Raw genomic sequence first — 24198 nt, 5'->3', positions numbered from 1 at the left:
GACAATTCTTAATTGCATCCATCTTCTTAGGATCTACCTAAATACCCTTACCGGAAAAAAAGTGACCAAGAAAAGCCATGCATCTCAACGAAAACTCACATTTATTCAACTTTGCAAATAGTTGTTGGTCCGTGAGGACTTGCAACACAATCCTCAAATGATCAACATGCTCATCCTTACTTCGTGAGTAAATCAAGATGTCATCAATAAACACGATCACAAACATATCAGGATATTATCTAAACACTCTATTCATCAAGTCCATAAATGCGGATGGAGCATTAGTCAAACCTAATGACATTACAAAAAACTCATAATGACCATACCGAGTTCAAAAAGTCATCTTTGGGATGTCATTTTCCTTCACCCTCAGTTTGTGATAACCTGATTGGAGGTCAATCTTAGAGAAATAAATCGTTCCTTGGAGTTGATCAAATCGATCATCTATCTTTGGGAGAGGATACTTATTCTTAATGGTAACTTTGTTCAATTGCTGGTAATCAATACACATGCAAGTGAACCATCCTTCTTACAAATAAACAAAACTAGAGCACCCCATGGAGAGATACTCAATTGGATGAAACCCTTATCCAACATGTCTTTTGATTATTCCTTCAATTCCTTAAGTTCTGTCGGAGCCATATGATAAGGAGAAATAGAGATAGATTGCGTATTTGGGAGAAGGTCAATACCAAAGTTTATTTTCCTTTCGGGAGGAATATTGGGTAAATCTTCTAGGAATACTTCCGGAAACTCATTCAAAATAGGGACCGAATCAATGATAGAAATTTCAAAAATTTTATCCCTAACACAAACAAGGTCATATATGCAACCCTTATAAATCATCTTTCTAGCTTTAAGACTAGAAACAATTGACCCTTTGGAATAGAATATCCCATTTCAACTCTATGATGGGTTCATTTGGAAATCGAACCTTAACCCCTCGGGTTCTACAATCAACAGAAGCATAACAAGAATGGAGCCAATCCATACCAAGAATAACATCAAAATATAACATATCAAGCTCAACAATATCAACGTGAGTGACTCTATGGGGTAAAGAGACATAGCAATTTCTATTGATTCTCGTAGCCGTAATAGATTCACCAATATGAGTAGAGAGAGAAAAAGGATCTAACACCACATCCGGAGAAACATCAAACCTCATAGCCACATATATGGCATCACAAAAGTCAAAGTAGCACCCGGGATCAACCAAAGCATAAACATTAAGATGAAACACTTTCAACATACCGATAACCATATCGAGAGAACCCTTTTGCTCATATCGAGTTTGAAGTACATAAAAGTTGTTTTGCTTTAGAGCACTTGAACCCGAACAACTAGGCGGAGCTTGCCTACCTTTTGTTCCCTTAGTAGTAAGTGATGGACAATCCCATATTTTGTGACCACTCTTACCACAACCAAAGAAACCATATGTACTGGCTAAACACTTACCCTCATGTTCTTTCCATACATTGCACAAGTAGACAATGAAAATCCACCATCATTTTCTCCTAAAGGTTTAGGGTTATACACCCTATCTTTGTTGAACTTCGGAACATAAGCATTAGATGAATTTTGATCGTAGAACCTTTGTCGGAATTTAGAACGACCATGTCCATCGGACCTCAAATATGAAAAGTCACCATCAATGGTCTTTGCTCTCTTTGCCTTCCTAGATCTTTCCTTAAGCTTCTCCTCTTCTATTTATTAAGAATGGATCATTAAATGGGAAATATCCATTTCCTAAATTAGCATGGAAGTACAACATTCCTTAACCACCATTTCCGACACACCTAAAACAAACATACTCATCCTTACCCTAGAGTCAGCAACCATATAAAGAGCATATTTAGACAATTGTGTGAATTTCAAAGTATTCACTTTCACACTCATATTTCCTTCATGAAGGTTGATGAATTTGAGTATTTTTGCCTCCCTCGTCTCAAGGGGAAAGAGCCTATCAAGGAAAGCAGCCTTAAACTTGTCCAATCAAGAGGACCCGCATCTACCACCATCTCTTCCTTCCATTGATCAAACCAAACTCGAGTAACACCCTTAAGTTGCTAAGATGCCAATTCCTCCTTTCACACCTATGATCATCAAAATATTATACACCTCATCAATGAGCTCTTGAGGGTCTTCCTGAACCTAGTGAAGTCCCTTACTCTAGTTACTGCAGTACCCACATTTGTGCTCATGGGGACCACAACCTCTCTATTTTCTTGAGCCATCATAGCTTGATCCAACACTTGAAAAACGGCTCGTAATTCTACATTAGTGTATTACTCATCCAAAGGGTCGATCCATACGTGAGGAGCTTCTTGTTTCACATTCTCACTCTCATTCCTTCAAATGTATGCTCTTCAGGGGCCATATTATGAAAAACATTGGATAAGGATTATGAGAGAGACATATAGAGTTACACTTTATCGCATGACTTTAGAGTAATGAAAAAAATGGAGTTTCCTAAACATCTTATAGCCTCTTATTCATAAATGTGGAGCGCTTCACACTGATGAACAAGACTCTACTCAACATGGCTTATGAGACATCCTACGACCTTTCTAAATCATGTGCTCTGAATACCAAGTTTATCACGACCCTAAGAATATCGTAGGCACAACATGACGTATAGAACCCTGAGAGGCTCTACACAAGACACTTAGCATATATCATACAAGATAATAGAAATAAAGATTTCAAAGAAACAATTCTATATCGTAAAAAAAGTTTAACAAAATTGGAAGTCTAACATAATCCTCAATAAGCCATTTATTACATCAAAGAAGGGATTGGGACATAATCCATACATCATATATAAGTATGAAAACTAAAAAGGGATAAATCTGTAAAAGTGTCTCGACCATCAAAAAAAAGAGGACTCACTAATTGTTGAATGTCCAAAAGATCAACTAGCCACGAGTCTGAGAGGTAGGAGCAACGGACCCTACATTAGTGATGTAGGCAGAAGTATGAATTAGTACATGGAATGTACTAATTATGATAGCAACGTATACGAGTAATGAAATCATGCCAAAAGGACTTTTCATGACATGTAATGACCAAGCTAAATCATAAGATAAAAGGTTTAGAAAACATAAATCATAATCATGGTCAATGAAAGCTAAACATCTTTAAATCATTCATGAGATACTTTAGAAGTAACCTTAGTTCATTATTGTGGGAAGTTTACCATGTAACCAACATAGACCATGTGAGCTATAATACGGAATTTGGTGTCTATCCCACACCGAAATAAGATGTTCTTCCTTTCCAAGATAAGAACCATGAGTCTAAGATAAAGTGGATCCACTAGCTAATGTCTATTTTATAAAACATCCTATGGTGGCACATAGGTATGGGATAAGGAGATTAGAAACTCGGTCTCTACTAACTAGAGAACCTCAATCTCAATATTCTCTCGGTGCTAAGCAAAAATCCCATGGAATAGTCATTAATCTTACTCATTTTATCATCTATGGAAAGGCACAATTAAGCAACAAATCCAAGCTAAAGTTTATTAGAATAGCTCCTTGATCTTGATTCAACTTAGTTGAGAAAACTTTTCAACCTTATGAATCCTTTTGTGAGAAAACCTTTTCACAATGATGTTCTCAGTAATATTTGAGAAAGTCTTTAACAACAACAATAACAACATTGATGCTTTACTCTCAAAGCATCCTTAAATCATTTATATCAATTTGATAAAAAGATCATGCATATCTTCATAAATTCATCTTTTATAATTCATACATTTCATCGTATGATCATAGTCTAAAAATAATGGATCATGCATGGGTTCATGTGAATTAACTTAAAAACTCATAATTACTTCAATTCATGCATAAAAAGATAGAAAATAATCAATTGGATCATAATTGGAAAGAACCCATGAAGATTGAATAAAAGTCTAACTTTTAATTGAGAATCTAATCTTGTAAATTTGGAGATTTTAGGAACCCTATGGAGGAATGGATTCCATCAGTGAATACTAACATACCTTAGAGTTCAAAGCCCAATTGCTATGGTGAAATTGAGACCTTGGTGCTTGAAACCCAAATTTGTTCTTCCTTGAATTTGAGGGAATTTGGAGGGGATGAACTTGGAGGGAATTGAGAGATTTAGAAGAATGATTTAGAATGGGTAGTTTTAGGGCTTAAAAACTTATACAAGGCTTAGGATTAGGACCAAAACGACCTAGTTTAGGCATTAATCACTTAGGAAAAAGACTTTAAATCCCCTTACAATAATATCAATACTTCTCTACGGTTTGGACCTATGGTCCGTAGGACTTTCTACGGACCTATGAGCCTAGGCTGCTATAGCAATAAAATCTAAGGTTTTAAGCAGAAACAACCCCAAAACCTTTATTTTCTGCACTTTGTGTTCTTGGACTTGGAAATGGCAATTTTGGATAGACTACACTTGATTTTTCATGAAAATCGTCGGTACAGGTAATATTATTACTCCTCAACCCCGTTCATTGATTCTTAAGCCTCAGAATCTAATTTATTACTTCGGGGGAGGGTTTTGACATAGATCCATGGTGGAAAATATCCCTAATTTGAGGAAGTTGATCATATATTGGCCTAGGGTTAGGATTGAGTTGTAATCCAAGAGTTATTAGGCCAATTTTTATTGAATTTTGTGTTGTATTTTTATTTTAGACCAAGAACAAGCTAGAGTTTCACGAAAAGAGTCAAGGTTCGCGATCAGACTTCTGCGACAGTTGCTTGGCGCCCAGGTATGCTAGGTTTTCTTAATTGAATAGTTAGACCTATTTTCTATTGTATTGTATTTTGTAGATCGATGTGAGATTTCATGCCTAGGACTTTGGGCATGGAATCTGGATGGTTAAATGTTTGGTTATTATTGTTAGGATGGGAAAAGATAATGACTAGGGGGTAGTTCTCTAGTTCTTAATTGTTAATCTTGAGTTTCCTTATTGGGGTGTTTTTGTGTTAATAGTAAGGTTATGTGTTTATGAAATTTTTGGGTTATATCAATTTCTGGAACTTGTGGTAATCAGACGGAACTAAATAAACATGAAAAATATCAATTCATGGGACTAGGGAGATATTTCTCGGGTAATGAACGTGCGCTCACAATGAGATCCAATATTTTGGTTTATTAATATATAGGTGTATAGAGGTAGGTTATGGTTATTTATTTTCGATTAATTTATGTCTTAATGTCTACTTCTTTGCAGTTCCCTTGGTGCAATATATGGTAGGGAATACATAGGGAGATATACAAACTAACATCATGTAGGAAATCTCATGCAATAAACTTGTTATTGTGACAATTGTGGTTTTTCAAGTGGTATTGTTCATTGTGCATGATTATTTGTGATTGTTGGTTGACTCGGATACCACACCTTGTATGAATACTAATGGCTGGCTGGGATACCACGCTTGGTTTGATTATATACAGTTGACTTGGATACCATGCCTGGTATGACACTAACAACTTGGGTTTGGAGTCTGTGAGAGGACTAGGTATGTGATTATGGCTCCATAAGAGAACTCGGTATTTGCATTGTGATCATGTGAAACATGTAGTTATGCATTATTTGACCCAAGTGTTGTTCATTCATGATATTGTGACTGGAAGTCCATGTATTCGTGATTGTTGTTACATGCGGTTGACATATGGTTATGATATTGCGGGTTGTGCATATAAATCCAAGGTATGGATTGGGAGTCCGAGTTATGTGTTACTTGCGATGGTTGAGGTATATGAAGTGTTTATTGACAATTGAATCCTTAGGGCTTATTAACTATTGGGTTGAGTTTATGGGGACTCGATGCTTTAGTTGTTTCTAAAATGTGGCTCTATTTGTCATGATGTGATTGGTTTATTTGAATGGTGGGTGTTAACTTAGGTAGATTATCAGGGGTTAAGTGTTGTGTCTAGTCATGGTTGTCTAGTGTTTTTAGAATTCATCTAATAAATGGGGATAGAGTTAAGATGATTGAGGTGACCTAAGGCGCTAGTTTCATGTACTATTCCAAAAAGGGTTGGGATAGTAGGTTTGTTCATCAAATTAAGGGTGATCTTATATTTAGAAATATGTATGTGATAGTAGGGTTGGGTTATGATATGATATTAGGGTGACTTCACAGATAGACTTGGGAAGCCTTAGGGTGACATCAAGGGTAGGCTTGGGAAGCCTTACAGTGGAAAAGAGGTTGAATCTGTTAAAGGTAGAGTTGACAATATAATGAGGTAGGATGTTGAGATCAAAGTGGACTAGTTTCTAGGTATTAGACTTGAGATGGTTGAAGCATGTTGATAGAGACTTGGGGTGGTGTAACCTTTATATTGAATGTTCCCTTATGAATGTTTATTTTATATTATGTGGTAGGTTTGGATCGATCAATGATACCTAACAGTACGTTTTGTTGGTACTGATACCACTCATGCTATGCCACTTGGCATAGTCTGGTTGTAGGATATCAATGAAGTTTCATAGGTTAAGACGATGATCTCTGATAGCTTCTACTCCTTTTTTCTTATGGTGAGAGTTGTGTCTTATTTCTCTATAAATTGTACTCTTAGAAGTTTTTGTACCTATTAAGACTAGCTAATTGGGGGTGTTAGTATGTTTCCTTGTAAAATAGTTTGGTGATTTTAAAGAAATTAAAGATGTTTTAGCACCTTGAATATGGTTCGTCTAGACATTTTTTTGTTGGCAAAATCAATTGCTTTCATGTTTATATAAGTCAATATTTTGGGATTATTGCTTGTGTAATTCTTATGTTGCCGTAACAATCATTTGCCATAAATTTTCTTGCCTTATTAGATCTCATTTTGAATTATTTTTTACCTTATTTCAACTAACTGCTCTTAATTATATACTAAGTGTTATATATGACTCTAGCCAAATCATAAAAAGAACTATTTGATGATTAGTTAGAATAGGGTAAAAAACTTAAGTATACAAATTAAGTACCTTAATAATCACTATATAGCAATAGTTTATTTTTTCAACAAAATAACAATAGTTTTTTTTCAAAAATAGCAATTAATATTTTTTTTAAAGTACTGTATAATAATCAGCCACGTTTTTCTTCCCATTCCCTGATTTTCTCCAATTCTTTTACATTCCACGATTTACTCAGATTGGTTATATATTATCTCTGATAAAAAAAGGTTTTTAAACCAAACTAAAACTCTCTTTCTCCCCATTGCTCGATTGTTCAATTATGGATACAAATAGTTTTTCAATTCTAATTCAACACGACAAACGATGCGACATGTATATTTTTTGTGATCATCACTTGTAATCTTGTTATATGTTTTTGTGTTAAAAATAAAATTAGGTGTTTAGTTATTTAATTTTACTTCGAAATCTTGTTATATTAGGATTGAATATGATGGTGCATTTAAGATCACTCCTTTAAAAAATCACTTTTATGGGTTGAGTTGTATAATTGATAGTGTATATTACGTTGTTGTTAAATACCAAATTTGTGATTTTTTTTTTGGTATTTGATGTGGTTATATGTGGGTTTTCTTTTGCTACATATTAGGTCTAATTGATAGTTTTGTTGGTGTAGGTCATTTAGTTTTGGTATTGTATATTATGTTTGTAATACTAACCTGAATTCGTTGAATTTTTTGATGTAATTGTTATATTTTAGTTCGTATATAGACCACAACTTTCGTGATAAATTTTGGATTCATTTATTGGTGTGCTTGATTGTGCGTTTTGATTGTATATAGACAAAAATTGCTGATATTTTTCAATATGTAGGGTTTCTTGGTACATATTAGGTCTAATTGATAGTTTAGTTGGTGTAGGTCATTTGGTGTAGTTGGTATTGTATATTATGTTTGTAATAAGAATCAGAATTCGTTGAATTTTTTTTATGTAATTGTTAGATTTTAGTCCGTATACAAACCACAACTTTTGTGATAATTTTTGGGTACATCTATTGGTATGGTTGATAGTGTGTTTTGGGTTGTTTATAGACAACACATTACTGATATCTTTTTGGTAAATGATTTGGTGAAAATGATGGTCTATTTTAATTCGTATCTAAACTTTAAATTCCATTAATAATTTTTTATATAATATTAGGTGTAATTGATAGTTTACTTGGTGTAGATGATTTGGTGTAATTGATAGTGTATATTATGTTTTTAATAAACATCATAAATCGTGAATTTTAGGTTGTATATAAACACCAACTTTCGTGATATTTTTTTGGTACATATATGGGTGTAGTTGATAGTGTCTTTTGGGATGTTTATAGACAATAATTTGAATAATTATTAAGCTGGTTAAAATACTTATTGTTTTGTGTTGGTATACTTCATACCCAAACAATAAAAAAATAAGAAAACTAATTTCGTTCCTAAAACCATTTTGTATACCAACATGATTACAATTTTTATATAGATAAAAACATTCTATATACCAATCTATCTAATTTGATTACAGTGAAAATACCATTCTTATTATGTATGTATTGCTTAATTTCTTATATATTTTAATTTGTATCATGTTATAGATGTAATACTTATTTAATAATTTAGCTAATTATTTTTTAATCTAACAGGCAAGTACGTGGATTACAATATTGAAGGAGTGATATATGACGCGAACACCAAATAATGATCGTAAGAGGGGACTCAACGAAGGAAAATGCAAGAGAAGGAAAGTCACTTTTAGTAAATGTGGTACACCGAGCATAACAAGAAGACTTGTCCCATATTTGTGCATCAGGCTTAATAGCAGTGTTTTTTTTTTTTACTTAAAACATTATGCAGTTGAAACTTTTAGGTTTATGTTGGTACGATGAATCGTATTATTGGTGTATTGAATGATATCACATTCTTGTTTGCATGTTTTTAATATTAACTTGTCTCTTTATGCACAAATTTATATACGTAAATGGTTATGAAATAATTGTAAATTTTAATCAATGAAAACTGTAATTTTTATAATATTATGTAAGACTTAACATTAAAGTTATACAAAATCTATATAATATGTAAGCTTTTAATTTCTTTATTAAACTTTCTAGATTCAAATGGTTATTTAAGTCATACCATAACAAATTAATATATTTTGTCAAAAAAAATAATGTAGATAACTTACAAAATTTCAGATTTTTTTTTTTAATTTGGTCATAATAAAGGAAAATGATATTTGTATGAAAACAATGTTAAAGAGGTGAGAGAAGGCTACAATTAATAATTGATTTGATTGAATAAAATATTAAGAGAGCGAAAAATCAATATATGAGCAAAAAAATAATAATATAAAATAGTATAATTATGATTGGAAAGCCAAAAAGTAAACAATAATTATCAATCCCATAAATTTAGCACATAACCCCCAAAAAAAGGAAATAAACTGGATAGTAATATATTTTTTTAAAAAATCAAAAATTCAATATATAGGCAAAAAAATAATATAAAAGAGTTTAATTATGGTTGGAAACTAAAAAGTAAACACTAATTATCAAGCCCATAAATTTAGCACATAATCCCCCCAAAAAAAGAAATAAATCGAAAAATAAAATATATAAATTAAAAAAATGAAAATTAAATATTTTGTCATGTTTGTAATTAAAAACCTAACTTTGTAAATAAAAAGAAGTATATACATATATTGTTAATTAAGTTCTTAAATAGTATATTTTTGTAATTTTTCCTTAGAATATTCATGCCACTCACTAATACATTTTCTCTATTAAAAAAGAGGTGTGTTGGCCAGTTTTTATCATGTATTTATTTATTTATTTATTTGATTATATCTATAACGTAGAGTTATAATATACACAATTAGGTTGAATTAAAATATTATTCTGGTCGAATATATTAACGATCCCTTAAAATCGAGTAAAATTAATACGGAAAAGGGCCTAAAATACCCTTGAACTATTGGAAATGGTACAAAACTACCCTTCATCCACCTATTGGCTCTCAAATACCCCTGACATCCACATATTAGCTCCCAAATACCCCTGACATCCACCAATTGGCTTCCAAATACCCTTCCATCCACCTTTGGGTCCAATATTGACAACTTTTATAGCGGATTATCATTTAAATAATTTTTTTAAATACCTAGCGACCATCTATTGACTACAATTAAATTACTTTAATTAATTTACAAACTCATCCATTATACCCTATCCAAATTGACTAGACTTGACTCAAATTAATTATACCTGACCCTTATTAACTACACTCGCCCCAAATTACATTTACCCATCGATTAAAGCAATTACACCCTTCATTCCAAACATTTCACTTATTCTTTCAACCTTACTTCCCCAATATATTTGCTTACAATCTCAAAAAACACTACCTAAATACACTCGCGTATCACCATAAAAAATAATGAGTGTTTTGGTGATTTCTTATGGTAATACATATGTGTATTTAATTAAGTTCTGTTTTTCGAGATTGTAGGAAAATATATTAGGGAAGAAGGTTGAAAGATGAAGTGAAATGTTGGCAATAAAGGGTGTATTTGTTTTAATATCGGTGGGGTAAATATAATTTGGGAACGCGTGTAATTAATTAATTAGGTCAGGTGTGGTTAATTTGGGTCATATATAATTAATAATGAGTGAGTTTGTAAATTAATTTAAATAATTAAATTGTATCCAATAATTGGTTGCCTTGTATTTAAAAAATATTTAAATGATAATCCGTTATAAAAACGGTCAATATTGGACCCAAAGATGGATGACATGGGTGTTTGGGAGCCAATAGGTGGATGGAGGGTAATGTTATACTATTTCCAATAGTTCAAGGGTATTTTAGGCCCTTTTCCGAAATTAATTTAGACATTCGAATTATGACATATTTCTATTGAGAATTTGAAGACATGATAAAATATTTCTATTTGACACTAAATATGTGTTAGTCCGAATAAATTGTTAAATCACATGCACATTTCAATTGATGTTGATATTTAAAGTTAAAGAAGAGACATATTTTATATGATTTAACTCATTTTACGTAATGGGCGCTTATGAAACTTTTTAGATTCATGATGTGAAAGTGTTTAATCGAAACACTTTATCATGTGTTAGATGCATAACTGGAACACGTCATGATTTGAATGTTAAAATAAAATCTATTAGCAATATTAAGGAGTTATTATGAAGCAAAGATCTGTGTAAATAGAGTAACTTTAGATTGTGTATATAATTTTGTGAGAGATATAATATTCTATGAGATATTATATGATATATTATAGGAATAAGATATTCTCAGAATATCTTTAGGAAATATTTTAGGAGTAGAAGATTCAATCATGTATATATATATTTTTGTATTGTATCGGAGCCATGGCAAGGGATGAAGAATCACAAAGAAATGAACCAACCAAAATGAAAATATCACCTTATGATTTGACTTCAAACGACAGCCCAGGGAACTTGATCACGCAAGTACAACTGCGAGGAGAAAATCATGAAGAATGGGAACGCGCAATGTGTACCTCATTGCGTGCTCGAAGGAAATGGGGACTTGTTGACGGAACAATCACACAGCCGGAAGAAGGGTCTTCAGAGTTGGAGGACTGGTGGACAGTTCAATCCATGATAGTATCATTGATTCGAAATACCATCGAACCAACTTTGCGTTCAACCATATCACATATGGAGAATGCAAAAGATCTCTGGACATAAATTATGGAACGATTTCAGTTGCCAATGGACCTTAGATTCAACAATTGAAATCTTATTGGCAGATTGTAAGCAGTGTGGTATGGTAATTATAGCATATTATGGAAGGATGAAGGCTATATGGGACGAACTAGCAAATTATGAACAAATTCCTATGTGTACATGTGAAGGATGCAAGTGTAGCATAGGAGCACAACTAGAAAAGCAACAGGAGGAAGAAAAAGTGCATCATATCCTTATAGGATTAGATGACACACTCTATGGGACTGTTAGAACCAACATGGTCGATGTAGACCCACAGCTGACTCTAAACAGAGTCTACTTTATTTTAATCCAGCAGGAGAGGGTGAATACCATCACTCGTGCAAAGGAAGAAAGAGGAGAGGTCTTCGAACTTCCGGTTCAAACAAATAGCAGGACAAGGTGACGTGGAGAGGTGAAGGACAAATCAATAAATTGTACTCATTGTAAACGTTCTGGACATGAGGCAGATTTTTGGCAAGGGTAAGGGGCTGCAACAACAACAACGAACTGGGTCAAGCACTGGAAGTGGTCGAGGTGGAGCAGTACTTGCTAATGTTGCTCAAACTACTACCGGAGGTATGCTGGAAGATTGGGAACAATTGGCACAATAAATGATATGGCCAGTGTTGGCTTGAGCAATGAACAGTGGTTGATTCTGCGTGATATGGTGAACAACCATAAAACTGGTACGGATGAGAGAATGACAGGTAAACATGACAAAATCCCACGGATAATTGACACAGGGGAATCAAATCATATGACTGCAAACTTGAAGTGCATGACGGACTTGGGTGAAGTGGTTGGATGTCCTGTGGGACTTCCAGATGGACAACATACAATAGATACAAAAGAGGGATCTGTAAAACTTATCGAGAACTTGAAGCTTGAAAATGTTCTCTTTGTGCCTAGTTTAAAATGCAATTTAATTTCCGTATCGCAATTGATAGATGAAGTCAATTGTATTGTTCAATTCACTAAAAAATTGTGTGTTATGCAGGGCTGCACTTCGAGGATGTTGATTGGTGCAGGTGAACGAAGGGATGGAATCTATTATTTTCGGGTGGTACCACAAGCTATGGCAATAGGGCATCCTTATTTAAGGGTTACCAAGTTAGATTCCAATGTTATTCCCTCTAATGATAGCGAGATGATGAATAAAGCTTGTGATGTTTGTCAACGAACTAAGCAGACTAGAGATAGGTTTCCTTTAAGTGAAAATAAATTTTCTAACAAGTTTGAACTCGTTCATTGTGATTTATGGGGTCACACATGATGTTGATTTTTCTTGCCATGGTGGAAAAACAATATGATAAACAAGTTAAAATTATTTGAAGTGATAATGGGACGGAAATTACTTGCATGAAAATTATTTTCTTAAACAGGAAATTGTTTTTCAAAGTTCTTGTGTCGGAACCCCACAACAAAATGGTAGGGTGGAGAGGAAACACAAGCACATCTTGAATATAGCACGAGCACTACGTTTTCAAGGACATCTTCCAATTAATTTTTAGGGAGAATGTGTATTGGCTGCAGGTTACTTCATTAATAGAACTCCTTCTTTAATTTTAAATGGAACAACTCCGTATGAAATTTTGCATGGAGAGCCTCCTTCTTATGGGAACTTGAGGATCTTTGGTTCACTGTGCTATGCTCATAATCAGGAAAGAAAAGGAGATAAATTTACAAGTAAGAGCCTAAATGTATTTTTGTTGGGTACCCATACGGGAAAAAGGGTTGGAAATTATATGATCTTGAAACAAATGAATACTTTGTTTCTAGAGATGTTGTATTTTTTGAGAATGAATTCCCGTTTATACAACAAGTTCACAGTTCTTATGAGAATATTGAAAAAGTTGTTGTTGATAATGGATCGGTTGATGATGATTTCAAAGATATATTGGAGTTGAGCATAGCGAACACCAACCAGTGATTAATATGTCTGATTCACAAGTTAATGAGGTGCAAAAGGCTCAAGAAATGGGGGAAGGGTATATCTCTAGTATCCAAGAGGTAAAGGGCATCAAAGAACAAAATAATGAACCTCAATTGGGTCGTGGACATCGAATAAAACAACAGCATGCTCGCCTATGCGATTATGTTACTAATACCATCCGAAAATTGAGTCATTCCACTAGTTCATATGCTACAACGCATACCTCAGGTACGCCTTACCCAATAACCCATTATGTGAATTGTGACAAATTTTCTTTGCGATATCAAAATTTTCTTGCAGCTATTACTACAGATCATGAGCCATCATCCTTCTCAGAAGCAATAAAAGATGAAAGGTGGAGATAAGCAATGCAGATTGAAATTAGGGATCATGAAAAGAATGAGACATGGATAATTGAAAAATAACCACCCGAAAAGAAAGCACTCGGGTGCAAGTGGATTTATAAAATAAAATATCATTCTGATGGTTCTGTAGAGCGACACAAAGCAAGACTAGTAATATTTGGCAACCATCAAAAAGAAGGAATTGACTATAATGAAACATTTGCTTCAGTTGCTAAGATGGTTATAGTGCGGACATTTTTAGCTGTAGTTGTAGCAAAGCAGTGGAAGTTGCATCAAATGAATGTTCATAATGCTTTTCTTCATGGAGACCTCCAAGAAGAATTGTACATGAAAATGCCTCCAGGCTTCAAAGTACAACATTTTGATATGGTTTGTAGACTGCAAAAATCACTGTATGGATTGAAGCAGGCCCCAAGATGTTGGTTCTCAAAGTTATCAACTTCCTTGAAGGAGTATGGTTTCATCCAATCCTACTCTGACAACTCATTGTTTACTTTACAGAAGAATGGTATACAACTTAATATTTTTGTTTATGTGGATGACTTGATAATTTATGGAAATGATCATAGTGCCATCCAAAAATTCAAAAGTTATTTGAGTAATTGTTTTCACATGAAAGATTTAGGCACTTTGAAGTATTTTTTGGGGATTGAAGTTGCGAGAAATTCAGAAGGCATTTTCCTATGTCCATGTAAGTATGCTCTGGATATTATTTCTGAAGTTGGATTACTATGAGCAAAACCTGCAAATGTTTCTATGTAGTCAAACCATAAGTTAGCACCAGCGGAAGGAAGTCCACTTGCTGATCCAGTGAGGTATCGACGATTGGTATCGTCGCATATATTTGTGCTTCATTGGACAAAAATTGTCCTATTCTGTGCATGTACTATCCCAATTTATGCATTGCCCACAAGAAGAACACTGGGAAGCAGCGCTACAAGTTGTTCAATTTTTGAAAGGAAAACCTGGACAAGGTATCTTATTGCATAGTGCATGTGATTTAAAGCTATATGGATGGTGCGATTTAGATTGGGCGGATTGTCCTTTACACGTCGATCTCTCACTGGGTGATTTGTTCTTTTAGGCAATTCACCAATATTTTGGAAGACTGAGAAGCTGCAAACGGTGTCCAGGTCATCTGCAGAAGCTGAATACAGATCTATGGCCACCACAACTTGTGAATTAAAGTGGCTAAAGGGAATTTTTTCCAGTCTAGGGGTGACACATCCTACTCCAATAAGACTATATTGTGATAGTCAGTCAGCGCTGCATATAGCAAAAAATCCAGTATTTCATGAAAGGACGAAACATATAGAAATAGATTGTCATTTTCTCCGAGACGAGATAACGAAGGGCAACATTCATCCAACATATGTTTCCTCTAAAGTGCAGCTCACTGATATTTTTACAAAAGCATTAGGAAAACATCAGTTTGACTACCTTCTTTCCAAGTTGGGCATTCAAAATCTTCACGCACCAACTTTAGGGGGTATTAAGCAAAGATCTGTGTAAATATAGTAACTTTAAATTGTGTATATAATTTTGTGAGAGACGTAATATTCTACGAGATATTATATGATATATTATAGAAATAAGATATTCTCGGAATATCTTAAAGAAATATTTTAGGAGTAGAAGATTCAATCATATGTATATATATATTCTTCTTTTCTGGAATGAGAAGCAAGGCAGATTCTTCAAACATTACTTACTGTTTTTATAGTTATTGATGTATTCAATTTAATATTCTCAATCATTTAACTAATAACTCTATTCAACAAGATAATAGCAGCACAAGATAAGGCTGAATTTATAAAGATTTTGATTTCTTATATTTAAGGTAAGACAGTCTTTAAACCATGAATACATACTTCGTTTTATGTTATTCTTAGTTCCTTAAAATATTTGCTTAATGATGATAGCAGTGCATGATTTATCAGGTATAATTAACAATGTTCTTCCTTCATAATCATTTTAATTTCACTTATTTTCTTTTAAGACATTAACTTCTACAACAACTAAGAATTATGTCAGATTTTTTGTTAACGTTCTCCGAAAAGAATAACTAAAAGGTGAAAAAGCTCAAATAGTTATTCATTGACTATTTATATATCATTGTGTCATATTACAACAACATGAGAATATATTATATTAATCTACAAAAGGATAGCAAACAAAACTACATAATATTCTAATTTTATTGATCAACAACAATAGTTATTTGAAATACTAATATCTTATTCATCAAGCTAAACTTTATAGTTTCATGCCATATATCATTTAGTCTAGGTCATTAGCATTGGTAACACAAATTGGGCAGCCGTTATTTTCCCCTAGCCAACTTTTAATACAATTGATATGAAACATATGAGAACATGACATCTTTGTGAGTGTCAAAACACCAATAACCTCCCTTTGGCAAATCAAGCAATTTTCACCATCACCACAAGTAATTGATTATATGGTCATATCATTGATATATTCATCAAATAACATAACCTTAATTGTTGCTTGCAGTGTTGGTAGAGCATCAATCATCACCATGTAATACTTTGATTTAGAATAATTTTGTACCAACCAATAATTCAAATAACGAAAGATGTTTTTGCAATCCAAATCATAACCATGCCATTTCTTCAACACCTACAAAATAAGAATTAGGAATAATTAGTCCACTACAACAACAATAATAACATATCCAGTGAAATCTCACAAGTGGGATTTGAGAATAGAGTAGAATATACGTAGACCTTACCATTACCTCATGAAGGTAGAGAGATTGTTTCCAGAAAAGCCCCGATTCAAGTTCACTCACTAGACTTACATTATTTCTAGAATAATGTATTAACATTATGCATATGGATATGCACAGACATACATCTACATTTATCTGTCTGTTCAATATTTACAACATGATAATAGAAGTGTCATTTATACAAAAACTCTAAAACTGGCTCATAAGAAAATAATGTCACATAAAAAAATAGATTGGATAGTAAAATTTGAAATCTTTAGTACCTTGGATATGGTTTATCTAGCATTATTTGTTTTGGAAAAATCATCTACTTCCATGTGTATATGAGTCGATATTGAGGGGATTTTACTTCAATGTTAGGATTTGATAGTAGCCTCTTCAAGTACCAATTATGATAGTTTATGCAAACAAATTTGATTTGGATGAATTTTGGTTGATATGAAGAATAGAAACCAAATGTATTGATGGTTTTTTCAATTTAATAATCAATTTTTTTTGGTTTTGGTGAACATAAATCTGCATTTCTTGTTATAGGTAGATGATATTTTAGAGTTTTTTTTTTCATCTTAATGATGAATAGGTGTAATTTTAACAATAAAGTTGTCTAATATATATAGAAGTTTTGTTTATGTTCACATTGTTCCTATGTGATTTTGGTGTGGCCTAACAATCACTTGTTACACCGTTGATAGACATCTTTCAAGGATCGAGCTCCCCTCACTGGTACATCATCCACTAGTTCATCTTATGAAAGTTGAGGCTGCTCTTTTGAAAGTAAATCAGAATAAGAGGTCTTCTGGTTTTTCCAATCCCAACCAGCTGCTTCATCAAACTTCACTTCTCGGATGAGAATTAGTTTTTCTTATTTCAAACAGAAAATCCTATAACCTTTGGATGAACTATAGCCCATAAATATGCCTTTATGAGCCTTATTGTCCAGCTTAGTCCTCTTTGTTTCTGGAACTCGATAATAACATATACATCCAAAGATTCTGAGATGGTGTACTGATGGTTTGTTCCCACACCAAGCTTCTTATGGAGTCATGTCCTGCAAGGCCTTAGTAGGCAATCTGTTCAGCAAATATACAGAGGTATTAACTGCCTCCACCCAAAACTGATTTGGGATCTTTCTTTCCAGCAATAGACATCTGGCCATCTCCATTACTGTCCTATTCTTCCTTTCAGACACGCCATTTTGTTGTGGAGTGTATGGCAATGTCAATTGGCGTTCAATACCTGTGCTATTACAAAACTCCACAAACTGAGAAGAAGTATATTCTCCTCCATTGTCAGAATTGAAAGCCTTAATACTAAGATTACATTGATTTTCTACTAAAGCTTTAAATTGTTTAAAAACATCAAAGACTTCACTATTTAGTCTAATGAAATAAACCCAACACATTTTGGTGTAGCCATCAATAAAGAGAAGAGAGTATTAGTTACCACTCAATGAATCTGTTTTCATTGGGCCGCAAACATCCGTATGAATGAGCTAAAGTTTCTGGTTAGCGCTTCATACTTGATTTGCTTGAAATGGCAATTTTGTTTGCTTTCCCTGTTGGCAAGTTTCACAAACTTGAGCATTAGAAAGAAATTCATGCATATTTTCCACTATCTCCTTCTTTTTCATCTCTGTGATGCTTCTCATATTGAAGTGACCAAACCTTTTGTGCCATAGGTTTGTACATGTTTGTGAAGTAATAGTGTAAGCCTACTCAGTTATTTTCTCCCAATCAACTGAAAACATTTTGTTGCTCATCTTGACATAAAATAATTCTACTTCAGAAGGGTCAGAAACAACACATTCACGATTCTTAAAATGCAGAGAATAATTATTTTCAAGCATTTGTCCAACACTCAACAAATTTTGACTCATATCAGGTGTGTACAAAACATCAGGAATAGTTTTGATACCTGATATTGTTGAGATAGACATTGTACCTCTGCCTTTGACTTCTACTACCTCACCATTTCCCACTTTTACTTTAGATTTGTATGTATCATTGAGGAATTTGAACATTTCAGCATCATTGCACAAGTGATGTGTGCAACCACTTTCAAGAATCCATGAATCAGAGGATTCATTGGTTGAAAAAGTATGAAACTGCAAAGAGTTGCTCCTCATGTGCATCTGCAACTTCTGTTGCTTGTGCTTGCAAAGCACCAGAGGCCTTTGCTCTTGATTTGCAGACCTTGGATGTGTAGTTCTTTTACAATGTTTGCATGGAGGGAACTTCTGCTTCACATCTCCACTATTATTTCCTCCATCATGCTTGCCCTTACTCTTTTGGTTGACTTGTTGCTTTCCTTTACCAAATATTTGTTTTTGTACAGAGAAAGCTCCTTCAGTGAACTTGTCTCGTCTAATAGTCCTCCTTTGCTCTTGTGCTTGAAGAGCACTCATTAGTTCACCTAATGAAAGTTTGCCCAGGTCCTTGGATTCTTCAAGAGAGGAAATCTTAGATTCAAACCTCTCAGGAAGAGTCACAAGAACTTTCTCCACAATTCGTTTGTCTGTAAATTCTTCACCAAGAAGTCTAATGTTATTAACAATTAAGGAGATTTGATCAGCATACTTACTGATTGTTTCATCGTCCTGCATATTCAAGCACTCGAACTCTCTTTTCAGGTTCAACACTTGCATTTGACGTGTTCTATCGCTTCCTTGATATTCTTCTTTCAACCTATCCCAAGCCTCTTTTGTTGTTTTGCAATCCATGATTCTGTAAAACATAGAATCTGCCACAGCATTCTGCATAAGCGACTTGGCTTTAGATTTATTTGCCTTCTCTTCGTTGTTGGATTTGATTTGAGCCAAGGTAGGATTTGTTGGTAGAGCAGCAAGTGGTTTATCTTCCGTCACAGTTTCCCAAAGTTCATAGGCTTCCAGAAAAGCTTGCATCTTCACGTACCAGATTTGGAAATTTTCACCGGTGAAAGTGAATGGTGGATTTAAAGGTAGGTTGTTGGATGCCATTTGTGTTGTAGGTTAAAACTTTTTGGTCCTGTAAGATTAACTAGAGGCTCTGATGCCACTGTTAGAACAAAAATACTCAAGAAACTGATTTGAAGAATAAAAATAGAGTTAACTTATAAAATTCCAGCTATATATTAATTTGCATAAGATCTGAATTTATACAAGGAAAAACCTAACCATTTCCTATTTAGTAGCCACTTACAAAGTGGATGTTAAAACTAAATAAGAACATGTGCCATTAACAACCATAAAAGGGGCCATTAACAACCATTAAAGGGGCCATTAACTTCAGAACGTTGAGCAACTAAAGCTGACCAAGTCTAGCTAGAAAATAGGAAGCACTAAACTGAAATAAGTAAAAAACAGTAAAAATAATAAGATGGAAAAAATGTCAATTGTCTAACAGTGATCAAGGAAACTCTCAGAGCATTGCATCATTTTATATATGTTTGTCTTTCATGCAAACCCTGACCTAGAGTCACCTATCTCTACCATTTTGTTGATGGCCACTCCGGCCACTAGTTAGTCATCGACGGCGATGGCTGACCAGACCCCTATACCCAGCACATCTAAATCTACCAACCCCTCTTCACTTGATACTGACTCGGTTTTGGATTATGATAAATTTTTAAAGCCTCAGATCTTGAATGGAAAAATAACAAGTCCTACAAGTTTACCAACAATCCCGTATGAGCCTAATATGCTTTTGCATGGTGAACCATATACCAAGTGGACGGAGAGAGGGGTGAAAACCATGGACATCATAGAAAGCCTCCAACACGCAATAGTTGGAAAATTCTCTTACGGCTAGTCTAATTTTGAAGAAGTTCAAAGTATTATACCCACACAATGCAACATCAAAGTGGGTTGCTAGCTAGATAGGTTTCTTTCGTAATAGACATATTTTGATAAGATTATGTTAAAGGAAGATTTCATCAATATTACGTCTAAGGTGGATTACCATATCAGATCAAAGGATGGACATTTATATCTAATGAGGCCCTGACTTATGATTCAAGATTCAAAATAGAGGAAGAGACAACAAAAGTCTTGGCTTGGACCTCATTCCCAAATCCCTTACCCAAATACTATATGAAGGAATCTCTCTTCTCGTTGGCATAAACAGTTGTAACTTCTCTACATCTTGACATGGCCACACTCAATAAGATTTGGCCTAGCCATGCAAAGGTGAAGGTTCTGGTGGACTTGATGACAAATTTACTTGAGCACGTTAGCATGGATATAGAATCTGGAGCAATAAGGACGTACAGTGCACGGTTATTATGTGCATGAATGTAGAGTCATACAACCTGAATTAGTTCCTAGGAAGGTTGATGTTAACAGGGACGAGGAAGGGTTAATTAACGGGAAAGCAGTCCAAGGTCAAAGGGAAAATGAGGCAGGAAATAACATGTCACAACCCAACTTATCGGGCCATGTGGGCACCTACTCTAACACCCATATAGGAGAACCCTTACAACGGTAAATGCGTTAATAAACGAAATACTGCAAAATTCATTTAATACCTTAAAACTTCATGAAAGCAACAATTTTTAAACAAAACCTTTTATAGATGACTGAAAAACCCTTGGCTTCAAAACATTCCAAAGCATTGGCCTTTATTAGTTCAATTTTTAGAAGGTTATGTTCTTAATTTATGTTGTAGGGGAAGTTTCAATAGTGATTAGTGCACACATTCTGAGAAGGGAACCAAATGGCAGATTTTTTTACCAACATAGTTTTTATTTTGCAGGTAAAATTATTTTTTATTCATATCAGAAGTTACCAACAAAGGCAAACCAAATACTATACATGGACAAACAACAATTCCCAAGCATGAGAATCAAGATAGTTAAAAACGCCCAATACAATCAACAAGTTCAAAGCTCGGCACTCATCTAATACAAAAGGACACAACCATGGACATGCATATAGCGCAACAATACATGTATATAATTGGCAAATCTCAACAAGTCTTTCACAGCTTGGTCAAGAGTTCACTTACAGGTGTTTATTAATAGCATTTTGTGGTCTCTGTTCACGCTCATGTACATGAAATCTTTAGTAGAGGTCTATGTTAAACAGTGGTATCAGCCCCACTAGGGCACAGCCTGTTCATAGAAATCACTAGTCAAATTGCAAATCTAAAAGGAACTAACTGACGAACTCTAGACAACAAGGAAGCTTCGAACCTATAAAGGAAGCTTTTCATCTCTCAAAGCTATAAGAAGTCTTCATTGATTCGGGTTTCATGGCATCTGTGAGTATTTTAGATGTCTTTGGTGAAATCTTAATTGAGCTTGAAGGAAAGAAGTTTCAGACTAGGATACTTACATGATCAAGTTTTCGTTGGTGTTGATCCAGCTATTTCCAGGTGCCGACCAAAGTCCTTTCTTCTTCAATGCATATTCACAGTTGATGAGTGAGCTGAAGAGACTTTGGTTGTTTCTTAATTGATTGTTGGTTTTAGTTTTTTTTTTATTTTATTTTTTTTGTTTTATTTGGGTTGGGGCCTTCTTGGTTTCAACTTCTTTTTCATTTTGGGCTTCTATCGTTTTCTCTGTACATTATGCTTTTTTTTTGATAAAAATTTAGAAACTCTTGGAATACCTTGATAGATGTGGACATGAATCATTGTTTTCATCATCCCCCGTTAGTATTTCTGCACTTTTACTTATTTGTGTATATTTCAAATTGAACTTAGAAGTTTCCCAAAATCTTAAGCAACACATCAAAAAATAAAGTAATTTATCCCATGAAGGAGTCAAGGAAACTCTCAGGATCACCTTGATAGATGTAGACATGAATCATTGCATTCATTATTTCCAGCTTGTACTCTTGCACTTCTATTTATTTGTATAAATTTCAAAGTTAACCCGAGATTTCCCCCAAACACTTAAGCAATGCATTAAAAATGAAGTAATTAATATCTCATGAAGTTGTCAGGAAACTCTTGGGATCACCTTAATAGATGTAGGCATGAATCACTTCATTCATCATGTCCAATTTGTACTCTTGCACTTCTACTTTTTTGGGTAGATTTCAAAGTGAACTCGACAGTTCCCAAACAATTCAGCAGGGCATTAAAAATGAAGTAATTAAGCCCTTATGAAATGGTCAAGGGAACTCTCAACAACACCTTGATAAATGTAGGGATGAGTAACTACATTCATCATATCAAGATTATACTCTTGCACTTCTACTTGTTTATGAATATCTTAGAGTGAAACCAGGAGTTCCCCCAATTACTTTAACATGGCATTAAAAATAAAGTAATTAAGCCCTCATGAAGTGGCCAAGGGAACTCTCAGAAACACCTTAATAGATGTATACATAAATCATTGCATTCATTATTTCTCACTTGAACTCCTGTACTTCTACTTATTTCTGTGTATTTTAAAGTGAACCTGGGAGTTCCCCCGAACACTTTAGCAAGACATCAAAAGACAAAGTAATTAAGCCCTCATGAAGTGATCAAGGAAACTCTCAAGAAAACCTTGATCAATATAGACATGATTCACTTCATTCATCATTTTTCGCTAGTACTCTTGCACTTCAACTTATTTGTGTATTTTTCTAAGTCAACCTGGGAATTGCCCAAAACACTTCAGCAGGGCATCATAAAACAAAGTAATTAAGCCCTCATGAAGTGGTCAATAGAATTGATCGATGTAGACATGAATTACTGCATTCATCATTTTCTTCTAGTATTCTGCACTTCAACTTATTTATGTAGTTTACAAAGTGAACCCGGGAGTTCCCCGAAACATTTCAGCACGGAATTAAACAATGAAGTTATTAAGCCCTCGTGAAATGGTCAAGGGAACTCTCGAGAACACCTTGATACATGTAAATATGAATCATTGCATTCATCATTTCCCAGTAGTACTCTTGTACTTCTACTTGATTGTGTAATTTTCAGAGTGAATTCGGAAGTGATCTCCAACACACTTCAATAGGCATCAAATAATGCAGTTATTCAGACCTCATGAAGTAGTCAAGGTAACTCTTGGGAACACCTTGATAGTTGTTACCATGATTCATTTCATTCATCGTCTACCTCTACTCTTACAATTTTACTTGTTTTTGTAAACTTCAAAGTTAACCCAGAATTTCCCCCAAACACTTTAGCAGGGCAAGAAAAATGAAGAAATTGATCCCTTATGAAGTGGTCAAGGGAACTCGCAAGAAAACATTGATCAATGTAGACACGAATCACTGCATTCATCATTTCCCGCTAGTACTCTTGCACTTCAACTTATTTGTGTATTTTTCAAAGCCAACCTGGGAGTTCCCCCAAACACTTCAGCAAAGCATCATAAAACTAAGCAATGCAGCCCTCATGAAGTGGTCCAGGGAACTCTCAGGAGCACCTTGATCAATGTAGACATGAATTACTGCATTCATTGTTTCCCTCTAGTATTCTGCACTTCAACTTATTTGAGTAATTTTCAAAGTGAACCCGGGAGTTCCTCCAAATA

The 24198-nt window shown here is 34.2% G+C and overlaps 1 protein-coding gene and 1 pseudogene across 1 annotated transcript in view; one reads left to right on the top strand and one right to left on the bottom strand.

The window, feature by feature from the left end:
* LOC125857508 (malate dehydrogenase [NADP], chloroplastic) overlaps positions 1-24198 on the bottom strand; it is a 1084261-nt gene that overhangs the window by 888122 nt on the left and 171941 nt on the right. The gene's annotated exons all lie outside the window — the stretch shown is intronic.
* Positions 11325-14747, top strand: LOC125858860 (uncharacterized; annotated as a pseudogene).

This window comes from Solanum stenotomum, chromosome 3, assembly GCF_019186545.1.
Source record: "Solanum stenotomum isolate F172 chromosome 3, ASM1918654v1, whole genome shotgun sequence".
Taxonomy (NCBI): domain Eukaryota; kingdom Viridiplantae; phylum Streptophyta; class Magnoliopsida; order Solanales; family Solanaceae; genus Solanum; species Solanum stenotomum.
Note: the sequence above shows the minus strand (reverse complement) of the source record. Positions and strands in the feature narration are given on the sequence as shown.